We start from the raw sequence: 11,110 nt of genomic DNA, 5'->3' as shown, positions 1-11,110 counted from the left end.
TCAAACATCGAGTATGAGTCCCTATGCACCATAAATGTGAAAGTTCAAAAGCTAATAAAAAAGTATTAAATATCCTTGCAAAAGTTGCAATACATCAATCAGTCATTTGAAAATAATAATAAATTGATATTCAAAGTTTAAAGTGCAAACAAAATACTCTTCTCTCTCCCACTCTTCGTCCCAAACAAGTATCTCCTGCAACTATTTTCTCTTCTCTCTGCAACTATCTTTGCAACTATTTTTTCCTCTTTCTGCAACTATTTCTTCTCAAGAACAAGAGCAAATCTCAACACCAAGCTTTCTTTCTTTCATTTTCTCTTTCTCTCTCTAGGAACACTCAAAAATTGCTTACACCAACTCTGCAAGCATGGGACACACGCCGGAGACCGCCGCCGGCCTCATTAGCAACGAAATATCGCCGATAAACTGCGAAAAAGGCGAGATATTGCCGAAAAATCGGCGATATCCCGCAAATCTCGTTTTCGCCGGAGCTATCGTTTCGCTGTTCACCGAAACTGCCGAAATTCGGCGATATTTCGCCGAATTTTGGCGAAATTGCGTTCCATGTTCTCAAGTAGAAAATAACAAAGGATAGAACTTCATTGTTCAACCAATCAAGATTCGGGTAAGCTAGATCAATTGTCACCAAAAACATGGTCCTCTAGCATTATGAGCTTCTCTTGTAATCCATTGTTGTAATCCAATAACTCTTGTGCATCGGTCTGGTTGTTCAATAAATCCCTTTTTGCAGCCATTTTCTGACGGACATCAAGGCTAGGAAGTGCTTCAAGAGCTAGTGTGAGTCTTTTCGAGATGTCTAGGGGATATTCTATGTCAACAAATGCATTAGCTAGTTGCTTCCAAGGACTTGTTACTTTTTCAGCTGGAGTTTTGTCCTTCTTCTTCTTACTTGAAGACCCTAGGAGAGCATCTGTTGTTGCCCCAATACGACTTGCAAACCTTTGATTAGATTGGGTTGGTTGAGAACTTCCATCATCACCATCCCCTAATGTCATATCCAACAAGTCTACATCCTCCGTGTGTACGTCAGCTGGTGTGCTGCATGTTGACCGGTGGCAATTTCATTGCCAAACCATGCCAACACCTCTCTATGGATTTGAAGGACTGGATGGTCCTCTCAATACTTCTCTTCAGGCTTCTGCACAAATGTAACATTGACATGTTGGTTGCTAAAATGTATTTTCAAAAACATTTGAATGCAAATGATGAAAATGTTATTGAATAAAACGTAAAATGTTTATACCTAAAATCTAGCCCGTATGTGTTTTGGACCATCGAAACATGAATTTTGATCGTTCCAACACAGCCTGCTACACTTGATTAGGTTCATCAGTGCTTTAATTCTCAACCTCCACACCCGGTTGTGATTCTTTATTTGGTGTGGCTCATATGTAGCGTGTAGTGCATTGTTTATCCTGTCTTGAGGCCGTTATCCCCACCTTCGCCACATCTATGATGAATCACCAAGGTATCTGAAAAATAGTTGGATTGAGACCTTTACCACTTGGCATTATCTTTTTTTATTTTGGCTTGTGACTCTTGAATTTGTGAATCCGCCATCTTCAAAACTGCAATTGTCCATAATTGAACTAAGAGAAGCATCATAAAACAAATGATCATTATATGATCAAGTATAGAGTTAGTATACACATACTTTTCAGTCTTTAGTCATAAAAATCAACTAAGAAATAGAAAAATGGCTCAATATCAAGCAACAAAACTATAGGTTCCAATAATTTTGACAAAGGATATATACAGCCATACCAAACACCATAGGGTGAGAAGCTAAACATGCATCGTACTTGTTTGTTGGATCATTTGTGCTTTACATGGGCCAGTTCATCAGTCCATCTGACAATCCAATAGTAACTAATTGATGGCTGGGAAATCCTAAGCTAAATCCGTTACATGCAATTGATCTGCTCCTTCCAAAACTTGGACTCATTCTCGATCCAGTCCATATTCTGGGTTGGGCCAAATTATCTATCCTCAGTTTTACTGGAAAAGAAAATTTAGTGTGATATGACCTCTCATCCAGGTGATAAAACTTGGATATGGAGCCCATGATCGAAACTTTAGGTGGTGTTTGGTTCCGCAATTCCCTGGAATCCGCTTCTGTGGGAGTCATGAGTCTGAAGGAATCAGGTTCTCTAGAATCATATTCGTTTCGATGAAAGTGAATTTGGACGAGTCACGTTCATTTTCTCCTTTTTATATCGAGCCCAGAATTGGCTGACTCGATTTGGAAACCACCTATTGAGGTGGTTTCCAAGTGATTCAGATTTTTAGGCTAAAACATGGATTCTTGGAGATTCATGACTCACGAAGAAACCGATTCAATTTTTAACCAAACGCCTTTTTTTGTTGGAGTCATAATTCCCTGGAGTCTGATTCTACAGAATTGCGGAACCAAACGCCACCTTACAGAACCAAGATAAAGAGAAATTTATTATGGTTTATTGCAAGCATTGTAATGATTTAGAGACATACACAAATGTTGCAAGTTGATTACCAATAGGACAACATCTTAGATCTGACAGCAAAGCCATATGAAAGGGATACTTTTGAAACTAAAGTTCTTTCTTTTACTGAAATTTGAGTCACTTTTTTTATATTGAAATAACTACCCCAACCCAAACAAAGAAGAAACAACATCAGAGGTTAATATAAAATTTGTTAATTGTGCAAGAATATTCTCTCCAGTCCCTACTCCAAAAATAAAAGAATGAACAAATCAAAATAGGTACTGATTTGTCAAATAGTGTCAAACGGGAGAACTCAGCATAGTCAAGGAAAGTTAAGAAGATAACAGATTCCAAGACAGTTGAAAACGGGAAGCACATCTCACAGCTTCAGTATGGTTGCAAATTCTACCAATTAACTTTGTTTCATTACTTGCAACCTGCAAGTTAGATCTTTGCTGATACCTAAGGGTGTCAATTGCGTATCAAAACCATTTAACCATACCGAACCGCACCGTCTAAAATTGCACCATACCATACCGTTCAAAATTCGGTACGGTACGTACTGGAACCGAATTCGAATTTCTTCGGTATGGTTCCGGTTTCAGGTACTCATACCGTCAGTATGTACTGAAATCGTACCGAATTGGTACCGTACCAAATTAAGGGATATAAATATAATTTTACAATTAAAACACTTTACCTTTACCCTATCCTTAATTCTCTATTTCAGTTTTTTGTTTAGTCCTTCACTCATCTTCTTAGATTGACTTGTTTTGTCTCTGTTAATATTAATTCTATCGATTGTTTGATCACAATTTTATTAGAATTTTAATGAACTAATAAAAAAAGTGATATGGGTTTGTTCGTACCAAATTTTACCGCACTAGATACCGTATTTAAACCGTTTTCTTACACCGATTTAATACCGAAACCGTACCTAACCGTTTTTGCAAATATCGAAACCGTACCATACCATGTAAATTCGGTATGATACAATTCTAGTTTTTGGTATTCAAAGTTGGTACCGTATGGAAACTATACCGAATTACCGAAACCGTACCGATTGACACCCTTACTAATACCTAGAGAACAAGTTGAAATGATTTGAACAAACGTGACGATGCTCAGTCATTATTAGTAATCCTTCTGAGATCATTGTTATTTGATATATTTCTTTATTAATATTTATGACATTGATTTATTATTGCTCATGATTGGTCTATTGTGTGGAATGATTGGTGATTGTCTAAGACCTAATTTGTTGGGCTGTGGATCACTCTCCTAGGTATTTAAGTGAATGGATATCGGCTGGGTGGATGTGACATCTACTCTGATCACGATTGCATCATCGTGCGGCATGCAAACCCCTCTCTCATCCTCTTCTATAAAAGTGAAAATCTATTGGTGGCCTTCTGTCTTCCTTCTCTTAGAAACTTCATTCGAACCCATGAACTTGGATTTTGCCTTCACTTTCTAAGAGACTCGGGCTCGAGCCTCCGAAGATTGTCAGGATGGGAGATCTATTCCTTCGACCACTTCGTTTCCCTTCTATGCATTTGAAGTCTTTGGTCTCTAGTCTTTGCTTCCTGATCGATCTCTTCTTTTTTTCAATGATTGACATTTTCTCCCAGTTGCCATCATCCTTCTTCACATAACTTGAAAGATAACCCTGAGAATTCAACCTTTCAATATCTGCCTTCAAGTGTAGACAATCATTTGTGTAATGTCCTTAATCTCTGTGGAATCTGCAATATGTATTCAAAATTTTCTCCTTAGGCTTAGGGATCATCTTTGTTGGCCATCTTAGGATGTCTCAATCATTGATTTGCATCAGAATTTTCGTTGTCGGGCATTCAAGGGTGTGTGGTCTACTTGATCGGGAGACCTATGCCTCAAGTTGGTTCGCCCCTGTTTCTAGGGGTGTCAACGCTTCGAGTTGGGCCGGTTTCGGGCTGAAACACACTCAGCCCAAACACGACCCTTTAAGAAAATAACGGTTTCGGGCCGGTGCGGTTTGGGTTCGGGCTGACTAACGGTTTCAAATTGGGTTTACTAACGGTTTGGGTTTGGGTTTACTAGCGGTATGTTTTGAGTACTTTGTTAATGTGTGAAATTTATCAAGAGCATGTGAACACATATAATCATTAAGTTCTTTTCAAATCTCTTGTGTTGAGTGTTCAAAACCAAAAACTCTTTTTCTACAAAGAAGTAAAAATTATAGAACTAACATACAAAAGAAATCTACCATCTTGATGAATTTTAGTGGGTTGTATTTGCCTATTCTCCTTTCCCTCTTAACACTTGTAAAAATGGATTAAAATAAAACATTAAAATATTTTCAAATGATAATACATATGCTAAATATTTACTAAACCCATCTTCCAAATGGGGAAAGGCTTTGATAGGATTGTTGTTTGAATATTCCAAAGCAAAACAATTAAGAAAACAAATAGAATCTTGGGGATTTTCTTGGCTATTGCTTTTAGATTTATTTTATTTTATTTATGTATAACGGGTTTAACGGGTTGGTTTCGAGCCAAACGGTTCGGGCTAGCGGGCCACACACAGGCTAGCCCGACCCAGCCCGAACTGTTGCGGGCTGAGGTTGTTCAACCCAAACACTGCCCATTAAGCTTCGGTGCGGGCCGGTTCGGGCTATAACGGGCCGGTTCCGTTTTAACGGTTCGGGTTAGGTTTTGACACCCCTACCTGTTTCCTTGGTCAGTACCAAGCACTTTCTTGGGATTCTTTTACTCATTGTTGTAATTATGTTTAAAACTTATTTAATATTATTTAGGGATAATTATTGTTGCTCCCTGTAGTTTGATTTTATTACTAATAAAACCATGTTCTTTACGAAATTACTATTGCCCCCCTTCTTTATAACGGTGTTAAGTAGCCGTTAAGTTTGAATATGTAATGTCTATTTTGTCCTTCATTAAAATTAAGAAATCAAAAGCCGATGCTACCCCATTTATAAAAACTAGATAAAATGCCAATTTTACCGTAAACTTCATTTATTTTAAATTAATGAAATGGACAAAATCCAAATCCGATTTAGTTTCTCACCTTCACTAAACATCATTTATTTTGAATTAAAGAAATGGGCAAAATCCAAATCCGATTTGGTTTCCCGCTTTCACTAAGCTTCATTTATTTTGAATTAAAAAGAAATGGGCAAAATCCAAATCCGATTTGGTTTCCCACCTCCACTAAACTTCATTTATTTGGAATTAAATCAATAAGCAAAATCCAAATCCAATTTGGTTTCCACCTTCACTAAACTTCATTTATTTTGAAAATATTTGAGGTGATATTCAGTTTCCAATTTGAGTTGAATTCGATTTTTCTTCCTCTTCGGTTTCTATTTGAGTTTTATTCAATCATTCTTTCTTTATTTGATGATTTTTTTCTAGAATAAAACAGATTATAGTTACTTTTTTTCCCCAGGGAATAAAAAAAACAAATAAAAATTAAGGGGGTGGTTGTGTGGTGGGGGGTTAAAAATTTTAAAATATTTAAAAATTTCAAATCTATAGACTTCAAATCTATGGAGTCATAATTTATAAAATTAAGTGTTTGGTTGTGGAATGAAAATTGTGGATTCATCCTAAAAAAATATTTGATCTACTGTTTGGCCATGATTTTTCCCCCAAACTAACAATTCTTATAAATTTCTGTTTGGAAATACATTACCACAGGGCAATTGTATAGACAAATAAAGAATAATCAGAAAACTTATCTTATTTCAAATGGCATGAACAAACTCCTTTTCAAAAGCTTTGTTACATACATCCATCTAATGATAAACGAAAACTGACAGAGTCAAAACGTGCCAGTAATGGCTGTCACTTTTTAAGGTATTTAAATGCCATGAATAGTGCACAAGGGTCTGAGTGCGTTTTCACCCCCAAGGGCAGTCAACCCCTCCATCATAGACTGTCAACTTCGTAATTGATGGACTAAGGGATCTGTAAAGTTGTTTTCGCCAGACTGTTTTATGACACAGTTTAATCACAACATTTAAAAAAAATGCTCGCCAAGAATAAGCAACCCCTCCCACCTTTATATAGGAGAGTAATAGACACCACTAAGGGTTGTCTATAAGAAACACGTCTCCTGCCTAAAGGCCTGTTTGTTAGCCACCAAACTAACATCCCAAAAGAGACACCTATTGGCCATTTAGGTGTCTTTTAGGGAAAGACCCAACCCTTCACAAAATGAAAATTTGAATTTTAAAATAAATCCATAAAAATTACTATAGGTATTTTCTTCCTTGATTATTTGTGTCATCCTTCCTTTATGCCTTTAATTGAACCTCCCTGCTTGGTTTGCATTTTGTTTTTTTTACCATGTATACTTCCCTCTACTGATGGGATGGTTTGCTTGATTGGAAGCTGATCGCTCTCTCTCTCTCTCTCTCTGTGCTTTATCTTGTAGCTTGAGTTGTTAGGTAAACATACTAGAAGAACAAGAGGGAAGTACGTGAATTGTGGCTTAGTGCATAATGGATAATAAGTTTGATAAAGAAGGGTAGATGAAGTCTTTTCACTCCACCATCAAAGGGGTATAATAGTCTTTACAATTGTACAACTAACTGTTCTAACGAAATAGGACCTGTGTGTTTTTAAAACATAAAGTGGGGTGTCAGTACTTTTAGGCTCCATTTTAGGGTGCCCGTGCAATTTGCTCTTTATATTATATATGAAATAGCTACCCTCTTGAAGAGTAGTCAAGATGTGCCTAAGTTGGCCCTGACAAACCTCAGTTCTCAAAAAAAAAAAAAAAGAAGAATCATAAACGTCTTTTGCCCTAGTGGCCTTTAACGTGTTTTATCACGCCCTGAGCCCTAGGGCCAAGGGTGGATTTTGTGGTCAAGGCAACAATATGAATGTGTAAAATATGCAATGAGTAATGGGTTAAACCGTCGAACCCATGACTTCTTCATCACTAACAGGTGTTGGTCTTACCAACTGATCAACGGCAGAACTTGACAGTTTTATGATTTCTTATTTAGTTTTCTAACTAATATGTATCAAATGATTGTGGATCATTATTCTCAGAATCACTATACCGCTGTTTTTCATTTTCAACTTAATCCATAAAAGTCCTAGCGATTCATTTATTTTAGGCCGATATTTATGTATAATTTTTTTCTTTTAATGTTTCAAAGTAGATTTTTTTATTCATACAAAAAAAATAGTTTTTTTAATAAATTTTCATGTTTTTTTAATTTGGAATTAAAATAAAATAGATTAGACAATCGAATAAAAATAGAAAATTTCTTTGAAATTCAGAAAATTTAGAATACAAATAGGAATAAAATATATTCATTAATTTATATAAAATTTTATTTGTATTATCCGTGAGTCAATACGAGGGAATGGGAATTAAGAAAGCTAGCCGTTAAGAAGGAGAGTTCGAGTCGCACTCTGTTTTTAATTTGAACTTCTTATATAAATCTGATTTTGTTGTTTCTTTTATCGTTTGAAATTGAATTCCCACATTGAGTTGCGCTGAGGAAGAAAGACATCGATAGCAGATGGGGATGGTTTTCTTGGATTAAATTCCAATTCAACTCGTACTTGAAATCCAACTTCAACTTAGATTAGGAATCCTACTTCTCACTCAAGACTTCTCAATTGTCATTGATAAATCTTATAAATTCTGTGGTTCTAAGCTCAAAACTTACATTCAGCTCTCTGCTTCTTGTTACTCTTCTAAATAATATTTTCTCTGCTTAGTGTTCTGCTCCCTGTAAATCGTTTATTTCTTTGCATTGTCATTGATCTAAACAATATTCATGGACTTGAATCAAGTGATCATTCGTGAGGTTTGGTGCTCAAATTTTGAGCAAGAGATGGTTTCCATCCTAGGTATAGTCCACGACTATCCATGTATATCGTTCGATTCTGAGTTTCCAGGGTTTCTGCATAATACTCCACGATATGCAGAGGAGACCAAGAGATACGAAGATTTGAGGTTTAACGTGAATAGGTTGAAGCCTATACAGTTCGGTTTTACATTCAGTGATTTTGACGGTAACTTCCCTCCATCAGGTGGTGTCTGGCAGTTTAATTTTTCAGATTTTGATCCCGAGGTAGACCTTCATGTTGCTGCATCCATTGACTTACTCCGCCAGAACGGTATAGATTTTGAGAAAAACAAAAGGGAGGGCATTGAGTTGAAAGTATTTTCCAATAGGTTTAAGAGTGTCATAAAGTCTCAAGGTGCCAGGATTAAATGGATAACTTTCCATGGTTTCTATGACATTGCTTACCTTTTAAAGGTATTGAATTATGAAAAACCCATGCCTGAATCAGTCCAAGAATTCATGTTGGCTGTTGGGTTAACCTTCCCTAGGCTCTACGATTTGAAATTCATGGCTAAATTCTTTCATGGGTTTTACGGTGGAGAGCTGGGTTTGGATCGAATGGCGATGATTCTTCAGGTAAAAAGAATTGGACAGCGCCATCAAGCAGGTTCTGATAGCCTGGTAATACACGGTGTGTTCTCAGCCATGAAGAAGATGTTTTATCTGAATGAATATGGATACCAAGGTTTTCTCTATGGAATCAGTTTTAGAAGCATTACGACTCAAAGAGTTCCATTTGTGCCAGTGCGATCTGTCTTCCTCCCTGTAGTTGTGGGTCCTAGACAGTCATTTGTTACCGTTCCACGCTCTGCGCATGCACTGTAACATCCTTTCTCTTGTGAACAATGTAAAATTCCCTTTATACTGTAAATATGGGGAATTGCTATATTATGAGTACTTTCTTGCTTCGTCTTTAAACCCCCTAATTCTTTAAGGATTACTTTTGGGTTTTTCGCTGAACCAGGAACACTTATACTTTGAGTCAATAATAACTGTGGTTGAGAGACAGGGGAAGGTGACATTCTTCAGTTGTTTCACAAGCCATTATAACTTTATTAGTTGTTTTTATTTTAGGATGGGACTCACTGTAAGCTTGATAGTGTTTCTATTAGATGTATTTTTGAACTTCTTTCTTCTTTTCTTTTTTTCTTAGAATGAGAGTTTGTAATTTTGATCAATTAAAATGGATTTTCTTTTTTTGGTAATGGGTGTTTGCTAATTTATACATCTTGTAAAATGTTATGCATTAACTTGTGAGAACAACAACTCGGTAGCAATACTTGAAAAGTAGATATTCAGATTGTTATTGAAGAGCAGCAACTTGAGCTTCTGCAGAATTTTACCAGGAAACAGAGAGCCGAATGAAACTCTTCTATTTCTCTGAATTTTACCAGAAACAGGGAACCGAATGAGAGGGGGGGGGGTGTTCAACGGGACATGCAGTGGCTGGACTGGGTGGGGGAAGGGTTTTGCAGGGTTGTAAGAGGGTGGGGAGGCTCTGTATTGGTCTGTACTTGGTGGGGGGGGGGGGGGGGAAAGGATTGGAGGGTCTGCGAAGACAGGGGAAGGGGAACTCTGGAGTCCTTTGTTTTAGAGTTTGCTTTGGCTAACGATTTCAATTAGGATTTGCATTGTATTTTCTTTAAATTTAAATACACTGTACTAGGATACCATTTTCTGATTGAATTGATTGAAGAGTTTATTTCCCCTGTTCTACTTCCCCCCCCCCCCCCCCCTCCCCCTTCTTCTCCTCCCTGTTCCTCTAACTCTCCCTCCATTACAGCCCACCATTGCAGACCTATACCAGGCCTGCATCACACAATTTAGGCAAGTCCAGTACTAGAATTAGGAGGAATGTGACTTCAGCCCACAATATTAGCAAATGTTCTGTTTTTAAGTCATTCTGAGTTCGTTAAGCTAAATTTATTAGTGGGAAGTATCGTAAATTAGTCTATTTTGACTACTACAATTAGGAATTTAAGTTGCTTACCCCTCCCCCCCAAAAAAAAAGAGGAGGAATTTAAGTTCCAAGAAAGTTTAGGAATGGTAAAGAATCAATTTAAGAATTCTATGTCGATGTAAATCATTTCCAGGAGCAGCACTATCACTGTTTGATCCATGTTCTGCTGGTGTTTCAATATCTCTCCTCATTGAGGGGGAAGATGAATAGCAGTAGAAACATCAAACTCTAAACCATGGATTGATGAAAGGCTGAGAAGATAATCAATTTTAACCAACGAAAATTTTCAAGAAAAATAAGGAATGCATAAGGACATATATAGGTATCTCACCCACTGCAAGGAAGCTATAATTGCTCACATCATCCAATGATTGCAGATTCATGTGTAATCATGAGAAGCAAACTGCTTCATTTATTTAAAGTACCATTATGACTAGACCAAATGGGGAAATCTCCAGGAAGCAAAGGATAGCCATCAAGAAAACAGGAAACTGTAACATGGGGACTAATAAACAGAATTCCTGCTTCTTTGTCAAGTAATTAACAAGAATAGAAACTCTCTAAGGCAGCATCTAACAAAAGATTTCCATAGGAACCAAGACATCTTGCAGCCTCCAATCTTCTAGGCAGACCCACACAAGATCCTGATCACCCAGTCAGGCTTGTGTATGCTGAGAAGTAGGAGCCGGCTCTAAACTATAAACAGAGCTGTGGGCTGATTGACCTGGGCCAAGTTTGCTTGTTACTTAGTAGTCTGATGGTTCAATGGCTAGCTGGGCAGGCATTTTC

General features: G+C 37.2%; 1 pseudogene; it reads left to right on the top strand.

Annotated features, from left to right (window-relative positions):
- Positions 1–8,289: 8,289 nt before the first annotated feature.
- Positions 8,290–9,186, top strand: LOC149002695 (putative CCR4-associated factor 1 homolog 7 pseudogene; annotated as a pseudogene).
- The last annotated feature ends 1,924 nt before the right edge of the window (positions 9,187–11,110 follow it).

This window comes from Hakea prostrata, chromosome 10, assembly GCF_041222555.1.
Source record: "Hakea prostrata isolate BN-2017 chromosome 10, UWA_Hpros_2, whole genome shotgun sequence".
Lineage (NCBI taxonomy): Eukaryota > Viridiplantae > Streptophyta > Magnoliopsida > Proteales > Proteaceae > Hakea > Hakea prostrata.
Note: the sequence above shows the minus strand (reverse complement) of the source record. Positions and strands in the feature narration are given on the sequence as shown.